General features: G+C 36.9%; 1 protein-coding gene across 4 annotated transcripts in view; it reads right to left on the reverse strand.

Moving 5' to 3' along the window:
• Positions 1–24,102, reverse strand: part of BBS9 (Bardet-Biedl syndrome 9) — a 440,246-nt gene that overhangs the window by 185,520 nt on the left and 230,624 nt on the right. The gene's annotated exons all lie outside the window — the stretch shown is intronic.

A 24,102-nucleotide genomic window follows, 5' to 3' on the forward strand; every position in this document is an offset into this window, starting at 1 on the left:
TCCTAAAATGTGTTTATTAGTAGGGAATTTAAACCCACAGAAGGAATTTCCCCAGTGAGATAATATTATAAATTGTGTTTATTTAACAAATCAGTCCTCAAAAGACTCTTCAAGCCCATCATATGTCAAAATGGAACTGAACCAGTATACACTTGAAATTAAAAATGAGTACAAAATAACAGACCTATGGGCCAGGGGCAGGGGGGTGGAGGGGGAGGGGGATAGTATCCTAGTCTCAATAAATATTGCTTAAAACAGCTTTGTGGATTGGACCCAAGATCTAACAACTACAGAACCTGTTAAAACGTGGTGTCTGTTGCAGCTGTTGGGGTGCATATCTCACCTCCCACACTAGACTAGAAACTCAAGGAGAGCAACCATTTCTAACATATTTTGGGTCCCTCCCCAACTCCCCTGCCCAGTGTCCCTAATAAATATTAAGCAACTATAGACAAATGACAGATTTGCTTCAAAGGAAACCTAGAAGCACCAAGGAAGCAAATGCCCCTACTCTTTTCTATTCAGATAAAAGGAAAAGGGATAATGGGGTTTCAGTGTGGGGTTTTTTGTGGTTTTTTTTGCTCACTAAAAGGACATAATTGGCCACCTCCTCCACTGTCTCTGAGTGATGTGAAATGGCCATTTACACCTGCTAAATGCTAACAAGGTATGGGTTTGGAATAACACAGAAAACCCCACCAGACTGTAAGCTCCATAACAGTGGAAACCATGACTATATTGTGAACTACTGAGGTCTTGATGACTAGCGGGGAGACTTTGTACATATCAGGCACTCAAGTGACATTCGCTGAGTAAAGGAATGACTGTAATGTTCAGGCAATATGTTTTAACAGGCACCTAGGATCTGTACTAATCTGTATAGTGTTTTGAACCCTAAAGTATATACAATTTCTCAGTCTACCATCCATTTTTCCAATTTTTACAAATATAGGCAAAAAAAAAAATTCCTTTTCATGAATATCATGAAAAAAAAAAGTCAGCACAGACTTGACGATAAATGGCATCAGACCCTTTGTTTCAGTGTCAGAAAACTATAACACCACTGGTGAAGGTTCGCAAGCATGAAGAGAACAGCCAGATAGGCATCACGGGCAAACGCAAGCCCAGTGTGGCTCGGACTTCTGATTTTGCAAAAGAAATCAAAAGTCAATTTTTTACATGCAAAGTTTCTTGGCTTTTAATTTTGGCAACTAATAAATGTGTCAATGAAAAACACTGTGTGAGCCAATTTTAATGTCTGATCAAGGAGACAAGTATGATTTATTCCTATCCTGTTTCTTCAGAAAGGCAAGAGAGAGAGGAAAGTGAGAGCAAGCACTCTGCTTCCTTGGGAGTTTTCAAGCAAAATTACAAAGGCTGTAAATCAGGGATGCAATGAGCAGGAGGCTAAACAGGCCGCTCCAAAGGCGCCCTCTAACTTGAAAAACTCTGAATAACTAGGGCAATGCTTTCAACCTTAAAAAAATTGAAGCCCTAAGTGAAGCCCAATACCTAGAAAATAAAAGATAAAACTGAGGTAAGCCGGAATGAAGGCTGACCTCTCACTGTTATCTTGATTGCCCACTGATATCTTAGGGTCCCACGGAAACCACTTTGGAAAACAAGTGACTGTGATGGTGGGCTTCTTGGGGTAAGAGGAAGGGAGACGAAGTTTAAGGCTAAATCTGAGAAAGGGAGAGACTTGGAGTTAGAATTTGAGGTAAAAATATGTTTTGTAAAATATTCCATTAAAAAGTGCTATGGGTAAGCGCCAAGAGCAGGAGGAAATCTAACAGTAATACAAACTGAGAACCATAGTTACTCCCATATTCTTTGAGTTCAGGAAGCACATGTAATAGAAGATATCACCATGAGGCCCAGAGACAAGGCAGATGAAGCCACTCAGAAACTGAGAATTGGATGGGAGTTCTGTACTTTAATCTCCACATCCAACATTAGACATGAAAGAAGAATCAGCACATCCTAAATGTTAACAGAGATCAGGACCAAGGCCTCATAATACCACAAACTCAAACTAAAATTAAAAGACACCATTTTCAACTATAAAACTGGCAAAAATTCCTTTTGATTTTTTTCATGATATTTCCCAATGGTGACAGAGATGCCGAGAAGTAAATTTTCTTATGTGCTGCTGAGCAGAGAGTAAACTAACAACAGCATTTCTGAAGGAAGGCGTGTATTAGAAGCCTTTACAAACACACATGAACCTTGGCCCAGCAATTCCACAGGCAGAAATTTATCCTGAGGAAATGGCCATGAATACATCAAATTTTACCCTCAAAGGTGTTCCTGCAGCATTTATTATAGAAACAAAGTCATCAAAGCAACCAAATCCAACACTAGAAAACTGGTTAAATGAAATTTTGAAATATCCACACTATGTAGTATTGAATAAGATGTTATAATAATATTTATAATGACATGAAAAATAAATGGCCACCTGATGCTGAAAAGACCCTGATTTGGGAAAGACTGAAGGCAGGTGAAGAAGGGGATGACAGAGGACAAGATGGTTGAATAGCATCACTGACTCAATAGACATGGGTTTGAGCAAGTTCCGGTAGATGGTGAAGGACAGACAGGGAAGCCTGGTGTGCTGCAGTCCATGGGGTTGCAAAGATTCAGACACGACTAAGAAACTGAACAACAATAGCAAATGACATGAAAAATAATCCTGAGATGAAATTGAGGGGAAAAAAAACAGGACTACAAACATATCTTTTATATAATGACTCCATTTTTTAAAATAATACACACACGTATGCATACAAAGAGAAAGAATAATTCAGAGAATTATAAGCGTTTTTCATTTTCATGTGTTGCATTTGTTTGAATTTTATGAATTTTCTATTTTGATAATATTAAATGTAATTTTTAAAAAAAATTTTAAGTACACAAAATGAAAGTATTTGATTGTTCTGAAAGAATCTTTTGTAAAAATTTTCTTTTTCCATGTAATCTGAACTCATTTCACTATATAATCCACTCAAAAGTCAATCACTGTTTACCACCCTTTATAGTCATTTCCCCTTTTTTCTCCTGTATATTTGTAGGTCTGAAACAGTCAAAGAAATTGCTACTAATTTATCTAAATCCCCAAATAAAACAAGACTGCAGAGGCACTCACATGCTGCCTCCTTCTCAGTCCACTCTTTTTTGGAAGCTGAGTTTTTGTTTGGTTTGGATTTTTAATTCATCATAAGCAAGGGGTCAATGGCTGACCCCGACCTTTAGCATTCATGCTAGTATTCCATAGCTGTTTCCATATACAACTCTTTCCGTATACAACTGGGCTGGGTGGTCTTCTAAGACAGGACGATGTGGACACATTCTTTTGGCAATTCCCTGTAAGGCACTCTGCAAAAAACGACATCAATGTACTTTCCAGTGAAGGCATTGTCAGAGAACAATTTAAAAATCACCCTTACGAACCTATGGACACCTTATCTTTGACAAAGGAGGCAAGGATATACAATGGAAAAAAGACAATCTCTTTAACAAGTGGTGCTGGGAAAACTGGTCAACCACTTGTAAAAGAATGAAACTAGAACACTTTCTAACACCATACACAAAAATAAACTCAAAATGGATTAAAGATCTAAATGTAAGACCAGAAACTATAAAACTCCTAGAGGAGAACATAGGCAAAACACTCTCCGACATAAATCACAGCAAGATCCTCTATGACCCACCTCCCAGAATATTGGAAATAAAAGCAAAACTAAACAAATGGGACCTAATGAAACTTAAAAGCTTCTGCACTACAAAGGAAACTATAAGTAAGGTGAAAAGACAGCCCTCAGATTGGGAGGAAATAATAGCAAGTGAAGAAACAGACAAAGGATTAATCTCAAAAATATACAAGCAACTCCTGAAGCTCAATTCCAGAAAAATAAATGACCCAATCAAAAAATGGGTCAAAGAACTAAACAGACACTTCTCCAAAGAAGACATACAGATGGCTAACAAACACATGAAAAGATGCTCAACATCACTCATTATTAGAGAAGTGCAAATCAAAACCACAATGAGGTACCATTACACGCCAGTCAGGATGACTGCTATCCAAAAGTCTACAAGCAATAAATGCTGGAGAGGGTGTGGAGAAAAGGGAACCCTCTTACACTGTTGGTGGGAATGCAAACTAGTACAGCCACTATGGAAAACAGTGTGGAGATTTCTTAAAAAACTGGAAATAGAACTGCCATATGACCCAGCAATACCACTTCTGGGCATACACACTGAGGAATCCAGATCTGAAAGAGACACGTGCACCCCAATGTTCATCGCAGCACTGTTTATAATAGCCAGGACATGGAAGCAACCTAGATGCCCATCAGCAGATGAATGGATAAGGAAGCTGTGGTACATATACACCATGGAATATTACTCAGCTGTTAAAAAGAATTCATTTGAATCAGTTCTAATGAGATGGATGAAACTGGAGCCCATTATACAGAGTGAAGTAAGCCAGAAAGATAAAGAACATTACCGCATACTAACACATATATATGGAATTTAGAAAGATGGTAACGATAACCCTATATGCAAAACAGAAAAAGAGACACAGAAGTACAGAACAGACTTTTGAACTCTGTGGGAGAAGGTGAGGGTGGGATGTTTCGAAAGAACAGCATGTATATTATCTATGGTGAATCAGATCACCAGCACAGGTGGGATGCATGAGACAAGTGCTCGGGCCTGGTGCACTGGGAGGACCCAGAGGAGTCGGGTGGAGAGGGAGGTGGGAGGGGGGATCGGGATGGGGAATATGTGTAACTCTATGGCTGATTCATGTCAATGTATGACAAAACCCACTGAAATGTTGTGAAGTAATTAGCCTCCAACTAATAAAAAAAAAATAAAAAAATAAAAATAAATTTAAAAAATAATAATAAAAAAAATAAAAATCACCCTTGCACTTTCTCTGCTTCTGGTGGCACTTATCAACTCATAAAATTAGCAATGATCTGGTCATTTCACTTTAAGTCTTAAAAAGTTCCTATTCTTGACCTGGTAATTACTATTGTGGACATCTGCCTTAAAGAAAAGAAACTTTTACTAAGAAAACAAAGTGATGTTCAATACAAAATATTAAACTCAACCGAAGTCTTAATAAGAGCTTGGTTAAGTAAATCACCATTCATGGTTCCAATACAGATTCCACCTTGACAAAGCTGAAAGCTATAAGGGCTGAGAAAGGAAGCGAGCCTATAAGGTTTCTCAGACATCCACGAATTTTAAGAATACCTGGTTTTTCACACACTTACTATTGAAACATATTTCATCTGGACCAGTACTTGATTGAACCATTTAACCCATAACCTAGTGTTGATTGTAAGGAGTCAGAAAAACTAACTCAGCAAAAAATGAGTTGATTCTTTTTCTAGGTCCCAGGTGTCCAATAATTACCTAACATTCCACATTAAATAATATCAAAGATTTCAGTCACCAGCTTTCAGAATTTTATGGAAAAAAATTTTTTTTATTTTAAAAAGAAGAACCAAATTCAAGGAGAGTACTATCAAACTAGAACCCAAAATTTGGACAGATAAAGTACCTCATCTGAACCTATGATGCAGGCTCATGAAAAAAAATATGTTTAAAAGAGAACTGTAAACCTAACTGGGATGTAAAAACTAATTTACCTCAAATGATATACAGCATAAACCTTTCAGACACTTGCAAGTTAACACTAGAAAGATGATGGAACCTGTTCTTATTTCAAGATGATAATTGCTTCTTAAGCACAAAGGGATCATAAAAATTCCACAGTGACAGAACAGAGTCCCGAAACAACTCAATAATTAAAACACAGTCATAGCAAAGGAGGATTAATAGCATTGCCTGTAGTACCTGCAATGCTGTTCAACTCCAGGAGTGGGAATGATAAACATAGGTCTAAAATACACAAGTTATAAAGTGCATATGTGTGCTTAGCCACTCACTTGTGTCTGACTCTTTGCGAGTCCGTGGACTGTAACCCTCCAGACTCCTCTGTCTCTGGGGATTCTCCAGGCAAGAATACTAGAGTGAGTTGCCATATGCCCTTCTCCAGAGGACCTGTTCAACCCCAGGATCAAACCCAGGGCTCCCGCATTGCAGGCAGATTCTGTACTGATGGGCCACCAGAGAAGTACATATCTTTTTAGCTAAATAATATTCTGGACCCAGAAAAACTACTGGCAGAGACAGAGGCATGCCTTCAGAAGCTCTATGAAGAAAGGCAAACTGCCCTGGAGGCAGGACCATCAAATTCAACAAATATGTACTGAGCAACTACTATATGCCATACTAGAGTCTGTGCTGGGTTAACGGGGCATAGTATTGAACAATGTTAGGTCTGGCTGTTAATTCTACTCTGAAGACAAACTAAAAACAGACAGAAAATTTACTTCAGCTGAAATGTACAGTAATCATCTGCTAGAATAAAAATTACAGGGAAGCATGGCTTTAAATTTATTCTATATAGGATGGGTCACAAAAAAAACACATTAGAATAATTGTTAGAATAGAATATTGTTGAGCTATATAGCTCCTATTAATCTTAATATCTATTAAGATAATTTCATCATTTTCATAATACACTTTAATTAAAAGCTATGTATAATGCATCTGCTCATATTTCACTTGAGGCACCATTTTAACTTTTCAAATATTAAAGTGATCATCTTCAATGGCAAAAGACTAGACCAAGAGGCAATATTAGTCTATCTTTATAATTATCATCAATATAAATACATCATGCCCCTCATGGTTATATGATGTTGTTATGATTAGTTACTCAGACATGCCCACTTTTGAAACTCCATGGACTGTAGCCTGCCAAACTCTTCTGTCCATGGGATTTCTCAGGCAAGAATACTGGAATGGGTTGCCATTTCCTTCTCCAGGGGATCTCCCCAATTCAGGGATCAAACCCAGGTCTCCTGAATTGCAGGTGGATTCTTTACCCTCTAAGTCACCAGGGAAGCCCCAAACTAGCAGAAATACAAACATAGAGACAGAAGCATGCTCAGTTGTGACCGATTCTTTGCAACCCTATGGACTGTAGCCTGCCAGACTCCTCTGTGGGATTCTCCAGGCAAGAATACTGGAGTGGGTTGCTATGCCCTCCTCCAGGGGATCTTCCCGACCCAGGGATCAAACTCATGTCTCCTGTGTCTTCTGCATTGCAGGCAGGTTCCTTACCTGTTGAGCCACCAAGGAAGCCCTCATGATAATAAACATATCATAAACACCTTTATATACCTCTTTCAATCACAAAGAAACCTGTAAATAGTAGTTGCTCAATAACTATTGATACAGTAGTCCCTTAAACTGAATCTGTTAATCTCTGAATTTTAATGATCAAATAGGCTATACTTTCTAAGTTTTTAACTACTTACAAAGACTTTGACACAACACAGTAAACACTTATATATCAAATAATGCTTCTGAGAATCAAGAATCACCACAAAACACATTTCCTAGGCTGAATCTAAAGGAGTTAACTTTAGCACACATTTTAAAAAAGCACACATGAAAAGCAATAAGAAATACACCACTTTGTGTTATTTCTTGAAATATGATCAAAATCTAAGTTTAATTTTAAGTGTATAGGGAAAAAGAATAAATTTGTTTATTTCAAGAAGATAGTTTCACTAAGTTGAAAACCTAGTTTCCACAGAACACAAGATTTCATGTCATTAGTGAACCTAACAATAAGATTTGTAGACAAGCAGCAGTGTTGAAACCTTGTCAAGAAATATTTTAAATATTAAAAAACTATGTCAACCCTGTTCTGTTCATGACTAAACTTGATGACTAAACTTGATATAATCAAGAAAAATTAGTTTCGGATGTGGGATACTTCAGGGATTTGAAGCAGTTTGTTAAATAGGAAGCTAAATCCAATTACTTTTCTGAAGATTTGGCATCTTCAACCAAAAACCAATATTCCAATTAACATTAGACAAATATCCAAGCTTATCCACATGTTCCAGGCATCCTTTCTGGCTAACAAGTAGGCTGCATTTCTGTATTTAATTATTCCCTTATGTATACATAGGGCCTTCATTATACTAGAGGTATATAAAGCAGATTTTTTTTTAAAAGGAAAAATTTAAATTCTTCTGTGGTCTGCTGATACATGTGCACAATCTAAATTTAACTTCTTATATAATTTTATCTTCTTTCCTAAATTAAAAACATGTCAACACCAGTCTCTTTTAAAATATTGTGATGTTTCAAACTACCTAAATGGTACTAATGTCAGAGGCAATCTCTAAATCACTTCACTCTACCCAAAAGTTACAAACAAAAAACAGTTTCATCACCAAATATAGCCTTTAGTTTGCCTGGAGTTTAAAAGCAATTCAGATATTCTAAGCCAGATAATTTATCTACATGGATCCATTAACTTCAAGAGAAATATTCTAAGCAAGGGTGGCTTCAAAAAGAAAAGATTTAATTCATTTTAAATCAGTAGAAGTTCTTCACAAGTGGAAGAAGAAATTCCCAAAAGTGAGAAACTTGGTTAGCATAGCATATATATCACTCTAGAATGTTATAATTTAATCCATCTTGTCTCAATTAAATAAATGTCAAGTTTTATATTAACACTATGTTACTCAACATGGCATATTTTTATATGGCTAGGACTATTAGAACAACTGATATGTATTTATCCAGAAACATCACAGAACATCATTCTGGAAATAGAGGTGCATCACATAGTGTCTAACTTTAGAAACTGCTTTCACTTTATTTTTGAAGGGTAAAAAACTTTGTAACAAACTAAAAGAATGTATGTATGCATATAGAAACACGGGAAGGCATGTACATTCAGTAAAATATCAGCTACCTACATGTCAATTCTCTAGTAATGTCATCCATCCAAAGCAGTAAGAATTATAAGGGGGTGGAGAAAGTATGTGGAGAACACACCTGAACTCCTAAAATGGATTCATATATAAAGCTCAGGCCCTAAAATAAATTCACATAAACCACTGACAAGAACTTTAGGCCCCTGTTTAGTACTCACTAGTCTTAACTATGTTTCAAACAAACAAACTTGGTGATCTGTTTGCTAAACCTCTAGAGTCAGTAAATTAGTTGTCAACAGGGCTATTACAAATCAGGAAAAAAAAAAGAACAGAAAATGGTATCTCAAAATCCAATAGAAAGCAAGTCAAATTATATGTATTTTAAAAGTAGACAAAAGAATTTTAAATAGCACTTTAATCTAGACTGTTCACTGGAGGAACAAACAGTACTTAATAGAACTTCAGTGTTGGAGGACCACCAGGTTCGATCCTCAGATCTGTTTTCTGCTCTATCCTCAGGGCTCAAACAACAAACAAGTGGTGTGTGCAATCAATACATCATGAACATGTTTTTGTGTGTGCAATGGGATGGGATATTCTAGCTGAAATATATATTCACTGAATATGGAAACAAGTAGAGACTACCTCTGGTTAATTTTATCACTCCTCTCCTCACAATTCTAACATATAGCTTTATACATAAGTAAACATCAGAAAGTTCTATAAGAGAAATCATATAGACCATGAGTAGTCAGCTCAAGGAGACTGCTGACTAAGAGAAATGAGAGAGGTGACTGACCAGGGTGAGATAGGATTTCATGCAAATAAGCTTGGAGCCATGAATTTCAAGTGACAGCACGAACAGAGACGATGTTCTGATGCTGGTTTCCCAAAGGAAAGGAAAGACTGTAACCAGGGACTTGTGGGCAAAGGGGATAAACCAGTTGAGATGATTAGTACTGGAATCCATACCATAGGAACATGAAAATAAATTAAAGATTAATCCTCACAAAGTGAGAGGAAGCATTCCGGCTGTAGCTAGTGCAGACTGAAACTGAGCCCACTTAGACTATCTGCCTTTATTACTAACTAAAGAAACCTCTCTTCTTTAACATCTACAAGTCAATTTGGCACACATTCATACAGTACTCATCCCAGTATGTCACTGTTTTGTGCACTGATAGGTAAGTAAAAAAACTATACCAGTTATCCAAGAGCTCATGGATCATCAGGAGAAAAGAAGCAAATACTCAAGTAATTATGGTGTCAGGCAGAAAAATATAAGTAAATGTTACATCAGAGGTTTAATTGTAGTGTTCCTGAGGTTTAAAGGAAGGAGAGATCACAGATAACTGGAATTGGCAGGAAGAAATAAAGGAATGCTTTACAAAAAAGAAGATATACTTTGTAGGAATCTTCCAAGAAAGAAAATGGAACAAAAAAAAAAGGTAAGGTTCAGGTAATGAGAATAGCATAAGCACAGGCAAAATGGAAGAAATGTATAGGGTAAGTTTGATCAAAAGAGAATAGCCTAATAAGCAAATGAAAAAATGCCCAAATCATTAGTCATTAAGAAGAATGCAAATTAAAATCATAATGAGATACCCACTGGAATGCCTATGGTTTAAAAAAAGAATAAAAAGTGTTGGTGACCATGTGGAACAACTTGAACCCTCATACACTGCTGGTAGGAATATAAAATGATACAACACAATCCTGAGGAAAACAGCTTGTGAACTTCATCAAAAGAAACATAAATTTACCATACTACCCTATAATTCCACTCCTAATAATCTACCAAAAGAAAGCATGTGTTCACATAAAGACATATACATGAATATTCACAGTAGCATTATTTATTTGTTGGTCAAACTGAAAACAATCCAAATACCTATCAACTGATAAAAAACAAAATGTGGTATCTCCATATAATGGAATACTATTCAGCAATAAAAAGGAACAAGCTCCAACAACATACCAACATACTACTATATGGACGAACCTCAAAAGCAGATATTAACTTTAAAATATATATATATCGAAAAGACTGTGTTATTCTGTTTCTGTGAAATATCCAGGAAAGGTCAACTTAAAGAGACAGTAATTTCTTGGCATTAAGGTTGAGAAAGGGGATTAAGAGTTAATGGGCACAAAGGATCTTTTGGGTATTGTGGTAATGTTCTAAAATTGGGTTGTGGTGAGGGAGAGCTGCACAACTGTATAAATTTACTAAAAATTATCAAACGGTATATATGACCAACCTAGACAGCATATTGAAAAGCAGAGACATTACTTTGTCAACAAAGGTCCATCTAGTCAACCTATGGTTTTTCCAGTATTCATGCATGGATGTGAGAGTTGGACTATAAAGAAAGCTGAGCACCGAAGAATTGATGCTTTGAACTGTGGTGTTGGAGAAGACTCTTGAGAGTCCCTTGGGCTGCAAGGAGATCCAACCAGTCCATCCTAAAGGAGATCAGTCACGGGTATTCATTCACTGGAAGGACTGATGCTGAAGCTGAAACTCCAATACTTTGGCCACCTGATGCAAAGAGCTGACTCATTTGAAAAGATCCTGATGCTGGGACAGATTGAGGGCAGGAGGAGAAGGGGATGACAGAGGATGAGATAGTTGGATGGCATCATCGACTCAATGGACATGGGTATGGGTGAACTCCGGGAGTTGGTGATGGACAGGGAGGCCTGGTGTGCTGCAATTCATCGGGTCGCAAAGAGACGGACATGACTGAGCGACTGAACTGAACTGATGTACGATGGGTGAATTTTATATTATGCAAATTACACATCAATAGAGCTTTTGTTTAAGAGGTTCCACTAGCTTGACTTGCATGTAGGTTTTGCAGAAGTCAGAGTTAAGACAGGAAGGCATTGAGTTCCACTCTTCAGAGACCTTTGAATGTCAGAGTAAGAAGTCTCAACTTGATTGAATAGACAACAGTGATGCCCTAAAGGTCTTAGAATCAGATAGGACAAAAACAAACAAAGAAAAACTACAGATAATTACATTTAGAAGATTAATCTTGTCTAATGTGTCAGACAGGTAATCAACATATTAGACTATAAGTACCAGGACCTTGTGGTTTCCTTGAGCATCCTTGAGTCCATGGCCTCAACTTAGTAAGAGCCAATTCTCTTACACAGATTTACCTTGAATCACGAAAGTAAGATAAAAGACGGAGGGAGATGGCCCTGTGAAACTCTGTCACTTCCACTGGAAAAACATTTCCAAGAATACGGCCTCTAAGCCCATCTTTCTAACTGGAAAACCAATTGAACAAGAATATTAACTGCTGTCCTGAAGCTAGTCTTAGATGGGGATAAAGGGAGGCAGAGAACTAATAACTTGGGTGAGAAAGGTGGTTTGATTTTCCTGAAATCTATTATCCTGCTATAAGAGATTTGGAAATCATATAAAAGGAAATTTAAAAACAACAATGTGAGTTGATCCATTAGGTAAAATAAGGATGATAAATGCCTGCCGACTTTACTATACAACATTTTACTAAATATTCCCAGGTAAAGTGATAATAAATTTAAATCCATTTAAAGTCCAATGTTTAAAAGTCATTTCTTTTAATTAGATGAAACTGCTTTTACCTATTATTACCTTGTTCCTAGACATACAGTTAGGTCTCTATCTTTTATATTTTGGCTGTGCTGGGTCTTCGTTGCTCCACAGGCTTTCCTCTAGTTGCGGCAAGCAGGGGCTACTCTGGAGTTGTGGTGAGCGGGCTTCTCATTGCAGTGGCTTCTCTTGTTGCAGAGCACAGGCTCTAGGGCACACAGGTTTCAGCAGTTGTGGCACGTGGGCTCTAGAGCACAGGCTCAATAGCTGTGGCACAAAGGCTTAGTTGCTCCATGGCATGTGTGAGCTTCCCAAATCAGGGATGGAACCTAAGTCTCCTAAGTTGGCAGGTGAATACTTTACCAGTGAACCATTAGGGAAGCCCAGTCTCCTATCTTTTTAAAAATATAACACCTCAATTTATCCTTGGTTACTTTTCAGACTTTCAGAGCACTATTAGACCTCTAGTTATTAATATACAGAGAAACATATCAGAATGATTTAATTATTCCGTTGTTCATAGACACTCTTACAAAGGCCATACATCTCCCTTTTGCTAAGCTCATAAAATAATCTCTCCAGGAAACTGTATTTGTTTTCCTTTATTTAAAGAGAAAGGCAAGGAAGAGAAGAAGGTGGAGAGGGAGGAGGGGTTATAAAGATTGTGATCATTGTCAATTCACAATTCAAACCATTCAGAACTCCATTTAGAGAAAACTAATACAAAAGGAATAATTGTGCTAGATGGGATTAAACAGGAAGACAGATAACATAAATGAAAGAAAACCTCATACAATTACAGATAATTGGAGGGCACTTATATATTTTTCTCTCATCACTGACACAAAAAGATAAGATTTTCATTTCCTTATAATGGAGCCATTAATTGTTTTATTGTAATATTAGAAACATCTTGCTTCTGAGTGTATGTCAAAGGACTAATTTTTTTTTTCCAAAAGATCAAACAACAAATAGAATGAAATTTCAGCACAAGAGAGTACCCCTGATAACTTTTAGTTTAGAATGCAGACGAATATCACATTTCTGAATCTGGTAAGTTTGCCAAAATAAAACCATAATACTGAATTTATAATCGAGGGAGATGTTTAAACCAACACTAGCAATCAGAAAACTCCAATACTGATTGAACAAGATGAAGATAAAGAAGTATGCATTCAATTTATTTTTAAAAAATGCATATGCCCCAGGGAAGTAAAGCATACCAGACAGATATTAGAAGTAGAATGTTTTTTATACACTAATAGGTCTGTTCTCCCCTTGGTTTATGTACAATCCCCATAAGTGTCAATTAGCATTATACACCTAAATCCAGGAAAGCATAGCTCTAATTTATAATAATACTTTGCACTTACATATTTTGTTTGAAAACTAATTCAGTCTCACAAAGCCCTGTAACTTAGATCACTAGCATTAGCATCCACCAAACGACTGGCTAACAACCACATCCCAGTCTAACGGCTGGCACTAGATGACCCAAAAAGGTCCCGTTTGTTTCTGAAATTCTGTATTTATAGAAACCTAAAGATTCTAAATCCCTTGTCTTAATCATTTACAGCACAATAAATATTTACTGAGAATTTTACTAGAAGATAAGCCCCAAGCTGGATGCTGCTCAAAAAGGTCCTAAGGAAGTCCAAAGATGAAAGTGAAGAAGCCAAGGCTTAGAGAGGTTGTGACACACCCAAAGTCAAAGAGTCAGAGAGAGCTGGAACTGGGACCCAAATCTGTTAACACAAAGCTTGATGCTTTTTTTAAAACAATATCTGAAGTCACGGTTTATGTAAGCAAAGGTTCCTGCTAGTTCCTGGCAGTCTTAGTGTTTCCCACTACCTACTATTCATGTGAGTAAAAATCAATGGTCAATGACAGTCTTATCCAGAACAAGAACTTAGAGGGACTAAAAGAGGAAAAAAATCAAGAAAAGAGACATTATAAGAAACAATATAAAATTGAGCTGACAATTATCTGTAGCTAGAACTGCAATGTTCACTAAGGCAGTGATTAGCCACGTGTGGATATTCAGCACTTTAAATGTGGCCGCAAGGGTAAAATAAACCATGTTTTAAAGACTTAGTGTGAAAAATATTAAATATCATTAATAATTTTTATTTATGTTGAAATTATAATATTTTAGATTGTTGTTGTTTGTTGTTCAGCCACTCAGTCATGTCCGACTCTTTATGGCCCCATGGACTGCAGCACAGCAGCCTTCCCTGTCCTTCACCCTCTCCCAGATCTTGCTCAAACTCATACTTTAGGTACGTAGGGTTAAATAAAACACATTATCAAAATTAAGTTTACTTGTTTCATTTTGCTTTTTTAACGTAGCTACTGGTGGTGGTGTTCAGTCACTCAGTCATGTCTGACTCTTTGCGACCCCATAGACTGCAGCACACCAGGCTTCCTTGTCCTTCACTATCTCCTGGAGTTTGCTCAAACTCATGTCCATTGAGTCGGTGATGCCATCCAACCATCTCATCCTCTGTTGCCCCTTTCTTCTCCTGCCCTCAATCTTTCCCAGCACCAAGGTCTTTTCCAATCAGGTAACTAAACTTTTGGAGCTTCAGCTTCAGCATCAGTCCTTCCAATGAATATAACCACACACATATATTGAATACATCAGTGGTGTACTTAAAAGAAACATACTTTGGAGACGACTTGGATGAAGAAAAATTGGCATCATTTTTGAAAGAGCTCTGTAAGCTTCTCCAGTTTAGCTGAGGAACTGGTGAGGTTATAGTCAGAGCAAGATAACGCCCATCCTTACTCATATATTCACTCAAGTATACCATCCAGTTATCCAATTGCTTTAAGTGAATACAAATAAACTAACTCATATATGTTATGATAACTCAAAAGTTCTACACATGAGGAGACTAGAAAAATAAACTTATATGGTATATACAGGAGAGAGAAAATACTTTCCTCAGAAAACCAATGAAGACCAGGAGTTTGACACATCTAATTTTTCAAAAAGTTACTATTTTATGAATTGAGGTAAAACAAAATATAAAATTTACCATCTTAAGCATTTTAAGTATACAGTTCAGTAGTATTAAGAACATTCACATATGGTGAAAAAAAATTTGTGCTTATCAAATTATGATTATAATAATTAATATTTTAAATATTTTAAATGTTATTTAAGAATTTAAAGTCATATATAACAAATGTATTTCATTTTCAATTTTTTATCCTCCTTCCAAATCTTTCAATACTCATCAATCATAGCTACATCTATTTGTAAGTTATTACGTATTAATCTTCCCAGGTGGCTCAGTGGTAAAAAAAAAAAAAAAAAAATCCACCTGCCAATACAAGAGCCAAGGAGAGGCAGATTCAATCCCTGGGTCAGGAAGATCCCCTGGAGAAGGAAATGGCAACCCACTCCAGTATTCTTGCCTGGAGAATCTCATGGGCAGAGGAGCCTGGCGGGCTATATAGTCCATGGGGTCACAAAGAGTCAGACACGACTGAGCAGCAGCAGCATACACTAGTCTGCTTTTAACAATTTTTTTAAATGTTTCACATTATTCCAGTTCTTAAAATAATGAGACAAAATAATGAAAAGAAACGACACATCAAATGAGAGTACTACAATTATCTGATCATTTTCCAACTATAGAAAGCTGATTTATCATTTCTTACAAAAATGATTAATACCATAAATGAACAACTTGAAGAATGTCTTTTTTCTTTGCAAACTACCTTCTTAAGCATTCAAGGATAGAATTATGAAGTGAAAATATGCAAACTCCATCTTTTTACTAACATCTCATCCTTTTTATTTTTTTCAAACTCACCTCTCCCAATCATCCCCAAATATATGATTACATATTTCTCTGCTCCCTTTATCATCTGTTTATTCTATCTCCTTGGGAAGAGAAAGAACTTCTTAGCTTCTAAATAGTTATAAGAAAAAAATGCAGCCACATCATCAAATCCCTGATACTTCCTTCTCAGTCTATCAGTTTACTTGCCAATGCAAAGAGGCAAATAGGCCTCTGAATGGTTTCATCACATATTCCTTTCAGTTATCAGCCAAAATCATGCTCATTTAAAATCACGGACCAAAGTGCGCTTAGATTTTTGCATGACTTTAAATGATTCTTATATATCAATACCACACAAATAAACAGAATGGAAGGAAGTTTTAAGCACAGAAAAAGTAACAAATAGCAAATTAGAAACCACAAGATCTCTGTTTAAAATTGTGCCTAATACAGCCTCCGTTTTGCAGAATAGAAAAATCAGCCAAGTACCTTTCTAGAACATTAATGGCTATCAGTCATTACATTACATATATGTCATCTGACACAATTAAACTTTTAGATTAGTAGTAAACACTTTTCCTCTGTTACAACAGAGGGTTAGTGTTCAAGTGGAGAAAAAAAATCTTAGTACAGATAAAAGCATTAAAACACAAGCCAAACCATAGGGTAAGTCTAAATTCCCCCTATTTCAATTCAACCATTCAGTCCTGCTTTGACAAACAAATACACGTGAAAATTTTACAACATCAAAGAGAACTTATTTTCCAAAGCTCTTCTGCCAAATGCAATAAGCACTAGTATTTGATGGCAAAGAAACTGAACTTCAGCATTAGTTACATTAACAAACTCGCCTCTTCCTCTGATACACAAGTTTCAGATGTAATACACACTTTGGGGAACTCTCCAGAAGATTTTGTGACTTTCTGACAGGTACATATAAAATGAATATTGAATGATCATGAATATATACATATACACACCATGAATATGTACAAATATACACAAATACACACAAATCTCCTTTTTAGTCAGCCTGACTGTAGACTTGCTAAGGAATACCTATGATGTCTATGTCTTACCTGGAAATAATTGAAGGAAAAATGCCACATGACATACTCATAAAACACGGACTTTGCAATAGATGATTTAATATCTTTGTAACACTGAGCAAGTGGTTTAACCCTGCTTTAAGTCTCAAGTTCTTCAACCATAAAATGGAAATAAGAATGCCACCCCCATAAGATGATTATGTTACGTGAAATAATAAATGAAATGTACCTCAGACTCAATAGATCCTCAATAAACATGAATTTCCCATCTTTCCCATACTTTTGTAGGTCCTCCAAAAATATATTCAGGTGATTGACAAAGCAATATCTTAATTATCCAAATGAGGAAATACAGGTTTCTGACTGCTGAAAAAAAGAAACTCTTGACCTAGTTACTTCCTTTTAACATTATGCCTCTAAAGATAAAAGTAAAGGTGAAAGTTCTTTAACAAAGCAAGACTTCTCTTCCAAAATTCTAGAAAAGGTAAAGAAATTGTGGTGAGCAACTGGAAAAGCCTCATTCATTGGAAACCAGATCCTTCCCATGTAAGAATCACAAGATGCTTTTCCAGAGTAGATGTGCTATTCCTCTCTCCTTGCCTCAGCAGTAGGATGACCTCAGTAAAGAGGGGATGGTAGATGCCCCAGTGAAGTCTGATGTGATGGTAGGTAGATACTATACAGGAAAAGCATGCTACTAAAATTATAATGTGGTGATGTGGTTTGGGGGTTCCTGTTCAATCAAAAATACAAGATATAAGAAATAACTTGCAGTTGAAAACAGGAGAAAAGTTGTTGGTTGAACTCTTTGTACATCAAAATTCATAACTATTCATGGTGCATCTTGAAGCCAATGACCCACAGGCTGCCACCCACAACATGCCTGTTGCTGCTGCTGCTGCTAAGTTGCTTCAGTCATGTCTGACTCTGTGCAACCCCACAGACGGCAGCCCACCAGGCTCTGCAGTCCCTGTGATTCTCCAGGCAAGAACATTGGAGTCGGTTGCCATTTCCTTCTCCAATGCATGAAACTGAAAAATCAAAGTGTTAGTGACAACTAACCTTAAATGCGATAACCCTTGTCACGTCACTTTCAGTTAACCAAGATGCCAGTCTCAGAAAAAAGCCTTTGAGCTATTCAGAGGAGTCCACTATATCCCTCCATGTTCATCTTTAAGGAAACTTACAAGTGGTTTTGGGGTAGTGGTAATAAAAACAGTATGTCTTTGAATTATACTCTACATTTGAACTCCCAATTGTCTTGTTCTCGTTAGAAATTCCAACAGGGCAACAACAACCTACATTATTTGAGGGACCCATAGCAAAATGGATCCTCATGTTCAAAAAGTCTTCAGAATTTCAAGATGGCTACCACAGAGCATTCAACCAAACACAGGGTTCTGTGACTGCATAGATCACACACACATAAAGCCACCCTGACAGGACTAAGGCAGTGACTCACAGGAGACTAAATAACAGATTCCATCCCCAAGACAGCTGACCATAACTTAGCACATAGGCAAGTATTTGGGCAGTCTCACTAGCCTGAAAATAGCACAGATATTCTATTTTCTTAAATCTAATGAATTGCAGGAGAAATTATCTTTAGAATCCACAGACCACACTGATTATGAATCAATGAAATTTTAATTAAAAAAAAATAGGTTTCAGGGTAAAAAATATAGAAAAACCTAAGCTCAAGGGATAGGAAAGTTGCAAAAATTAGCTTTTAAAACAGTTTGCTAATTTGCGCTGTGCTTCGTCACTCAGTCGTGTCTGACTCTTTGCGACCCCCTGGACTGCAGCCCACCGGCTCCTCTGTGCATGCAGATTCTCCAGGCAAGAATGCTGGAGTGGGCTGCCATGACCTCCTCCAGGGGATCTTCCTGACCCAGGGACTGATTCCATGTCTCCCATGTTGCAGGCGGATTCTTTACCATCTGAGCCACCATTACTATATGTTAATTTAGGGTAGATTGTGAAAATGCCCACAATCCTTTACTCCTTCAATAAAGAAGAGTTTATTTTCCCAGCCCTTTGATCTGGGTTGGTCAAAACCAATGGGGAATCAGAGACATAGCACAGGCAGAGACGTGAAGAGTATTTGTATATTGGGACCTGCAGCCACAAAATGAACAGGCCAGCCTGCCACTCAGGAGATATACGTGGCACAATCAGTCCATCTAACTGTGAGCCAAATGCCAAATGCGGAAGTACATCTAGTCTCCAGCTAACCAACTAGCTAACCAAAGACACACGAGTGAATTCAAACAAGAACAGCTAACCATGGCCCAGGTCAGCAGAACTGCTCAGCTGATTTGAAGACTCATGAGCAATAATGAATTGTTGTTGTTTGAAACCACTAAGGTTTGGAGTAGTTTGCTATACAGTAAAATTGTTAAATGTTACAAATAGTATTTCAGCTCAGTAAGAAAAAAAATGGATTATACAATAAGAAAGGGCTCAGACAACTAGCTCATCATTTTTGATGAGAAGATCAGATTCCCTCTAAATTGCATAATACATTCCAGATGGATTAAAAAAAGTATATATAAAGAATGATAGCATAAAAATGTTAAAATAAATTCTTAGTCGATATTTATGTACTCTTGACATGGGAAGACTTTCCAAAATACTGATGTCTAAAGGAAAAAGAGTAATAGATTTTACTATGCAAAGATTTTACAAATTTTACTTGTCTAAAAAATAAAAGGCAAATGACAGATAGGTAAAATTCTACATATGAAGAGAGATTACATTCCTTACATACACAAAGTATTTTTTATGTATGACAAAAGTGTGCTAAAAGTTTGCTAGCTTAATATATACAAAATAACAAAAAGCTGTGCTACCTGATAAACTATTGACCAAAAGGTTTTACCCATGTAAATCACAATAGAAGAAAGGTAAATGGCCGGTTAACATTTTTAAATGTTCAACCTCACTGGCAAGCAAAGAAAGATTAAAATAACAGTAAAATTATTTTACCAGGTTAAGAATTCTCACTATCAAAAACAATAATACCTAGAAAACAGACATTATTTTATAAACTGCCGGCAGAATTATAATTTAGTACATTTTTGCTAAGTAATATGTATGTGCGTGTGTGTGTGTGTGTGTGTGTGTGTATGATGTGTGTGTGTTTATGAGTGAGAAAAATTTTTTGACTGAGAAATTTTCCTTCTAAGAATACATCCAGATAAAACAATCTGGGATGTGGGGAAAACAGTCACTTGACCTCATGATCCTACATCCCAGGTCATTAGAAGACTAGAGACTGTCTTCAGTTCACTGGCTTCACTGTGTAAGCCAGTAGTACCAAGAGTTTCTTCAGGTGGCACTAATGGTAAAGAACCTGCCTGCCAATGCAGGAGACCTGAGACGTGGGTTTGAATCGTGGGTCAGGAAGACTCCCTGGAGGAAGAAATGGCAACCCACTTCGGTGTTCTTGCCTGGAGAATCCCACGGACAGAGGACCCTTGGCGGGCTACAGCCCATAGGGTTGCAAAGCATTAGGCACGACTGCAGTGACTGAGCATGCACACCCAAGAGCTTCTGCTCAACACCAAGGCACAGAAGCCATATGCCTGCCCATCTCATCCTTCCCCACTCTGCTCCTGGCAAACTGACATCTGGCTCCTAAATAACAATAGCTACCATTACTGAATGAAGAGATAGTAAGCCAAACTTTGACCTCAGAACCTGTACAACTGTACTCCACTGACTCTATTACATGAATAAATATATTAATGCCATATCAATTATTTCACACTACAGCCAACTCAGCAATGTACAATCATTCATTTATGAAGGGATTTGGGCTTCACCTTTAGTTTGTCTTAAAAACTTCATTGGAATTCAGAGCAGCTCCTGGACACCTAGCACCCTTAAGACCTAAGCAGAAGAAAATAAACCCCAGAACTTAGAATGTAGAAAAGACAAAGGAAGTCTTGCTATATAGAAAATATGGAAAGCATTAAGTCAAGTATCTTCATCAAACCCCTTTAAAGATCCTTCTGCCATTTTGTCCACAAAATGATACAGCACCCTTAAAGACAAGATTCTTCAGCTCCAAGTGCAGATGTGGCAGGAAGCCTAAGAATGAGAAAGATCATCAAAGATATATGAAGAAGAAGAGGGGGGAAAAAGAAAGAAAACGAAGAACAAACCAAAACAAAAAGTATACCTGAGAGAGAAAAAAAAAAAGTCTGGAACAGAAACAGCATTAGTGCTTACTGAGTCACATAATTGCTTCAGCACAGAAGAAATTTGCAATCTGTATTTGTAGAACAATTTACCAAGCATTTCTACATCCACTATGGAATAGAATCTTTGTAATAAGACAGTGAGTATGTGCTCCATTTTATGGAAAGAAACTGAAGTTCTGGGAAGGTAAGGAAATTGCCAAAAGTCACATAGCAAATAAAGTGACAGAACTCGGGTCTTTGGTCTTGAAGCCCCATTTTCCTTTCAAAAATCTACGATTGCTGCAGACTGTCCCTCCAATTGAGCTTCCCTGGTGGCTCACACGGTACGAACAACCATGAAAATTTCAAGAAGCAAATATATTACCAACACATTTAGTGATGTTCACATAGTAAGCTATTTTTCTTCTCTTTGTCGTTGCTGTTGCTGTTCTTGTTTAGTCACTAAGTCATGTTTGACTCTTTGTGACCCTATGGACTGTAGCCCGCCAGGCTCCTCTGTTCATGGGATTTCCCAGGCAAGAATACTGGAGTGGGATGCCATTTCCTTCTCCACGGTTCTTCCCTTTAGAAAAGCTAACTATGAGAACAAAATCTGATTCATTCTTTCAAAAACAGCAGAATGTGGAAGAGGAGCACAGTGTCAGGGAGGGGGTTTTGTCAATGAAATGCAACTTGAATAAGTCTTGTGCGATGGAGCTGCTTGGTTCTTGAATATACAAGATGGTGGATACACACACCTGCATAAAAGTGTATAGAACTTAATACACCCACAAATAAGTACAGGTAAAATTGTGGAAATTTGAATAAAAATCTACAGATTTTATCAATGCCAATAATCTGATCGTGATATTATACTATAGTTTTACAAAATGATACCACTGGAAAAAAGTGGGTAAATGATACATGAAATTTAGCTATATTTTTTTATGGTTTCTTTTTAAATTATTTATTTACTGACTGTGCTGGGTCTTTGGTGCTGCTTGCAGGTTATCTCTAATTGCTGCCAGTAGGAGCTAGTCTTTGTTGTGGTGTGCAGGCTTCGTGTTGCAGTGGTTTCTCTTATTGCGGAGCATGGACTCTAGAGCAGGCAGGCTTCAGTAATCGCAGCAATCAGGCTCAGTGGTTGTGGCTCACGGGCTTAGCTGCTCTGAGGCATGTGGGATCTTCCCGGACCAGGGATTGAACCTGTGTCCCCTGCACTGACAGGCAGATTCTTATCCACTAGTGAATTCCCTAGCTGTACTTTTTATTATAACTGCATGGGAATATATAACTATCTCGCCAAAAAATTCAATCAAAAAAATCAACAGAGTATTCGTATCATCAACACTGATTTTGAAACAGATCATTGATATTGTACAGAAATGTAAGAAGACATAATGTAGTTAATCAAAGCTGACTTCTTTATAGTAAAACTGGAAGGAGTCTTATCCATGAAATTTCAATTTTAAAAATTATTATTTCAAGCCTGAGATGATAATTTTGAATAGTTTTTAAAGATGTAATACCTTAAGAGTAAGACTCAGATAACCCGAGTTATGCAAATGATAAACCATTGGTAGAAGAAAGACTCAAAGAGGAAGAAAAAAAGTCTTTGAGCTAGAACAAAGGGCTATTTAAGAATTCCATCTCATGGCCAACTGGCACATGAAAAGATGCTCAACATCGCTAATTATTAGAGAAATGCAAATCAAAACTACAATAAGGCACCATCTCACACCATCAGAATGGCCATACTAAAGAAGTCTACAAACAACAATTGCTATAGAGGGTGTAAAGAAAAAGGAACCCTCCTACACTGTTGGTGGTAATGTAAGTTGGTGCAAGTCACCATGGAAAACAGTAAGGAGGTTTCTCAAAAACAAAAAATAAGAGTTCCCATGTGATCCAGCAATCCTATTCCTAGGCATATATCCAGACAAAACTATAATTCAAAAAGATACGCATACCCCTATGTTCACAGCACAATTCACAACAGCCAAGACATGAAAACAATCTAAATGGTCAATGACAGATGAATAAAGATATGATACAAATATACAATGGAATACTACTCAGCCATAAAAAAGAATGAAATAATGTTATACAGCAACATGGATGGACCTAGAGATGATCATACTAAGCCAAAAGAAAAAGATAAATATCATGTAATATCACTTATATGTGGAATCTAAAATATGACACAAGTGTATTTATCTACAAAATAGACTCACAGACATACAGAACAGACTTGTGATTGACAGGGGGGAGGATAACTGGGGAAGGGAGGGATTGGGAGTTTGAGATTAGCAGACACAAACTACTGTACATGGAATGGACAAACAACAAGGTCCTACTATTCAGCACAGGGAAGTACCCTGTGATAAACCATAATGGAGAACAATATGAAAAAGAATGTGCGTGCACGCATATATATATATATATATATATATAAAACTGAATCACTTTATTGTACAGCATAAACTAGCACAACATTGTAAATCAATTATACATTAATAAAGTAAATTTTAAAAACAGAATTCTATCTTAAAACATCAACTGACAAAAAACTAGAAGTATGATCCAATTGCTCTGTAAGACAATCTGAGAATTATGATAATTATGGGATGTACCAAGAATTGTCCAATAAACACACTA

Source organism: Muntiacus reevesi, chromosome 6, assembly GCF_963930625.1.
Source record: "Muntiacus reevesi chromosome 6, mMunRee1.1, whole genome shotgun sequence".
In the NCBI taxonomy this organism is placed as follows: domain Eukaryota; kingdom Metazoa; phylum Chordata; class Mammalia; order Artiodactyla; family Cervidae; genus Muntiacus; species Muntiacus reevesi.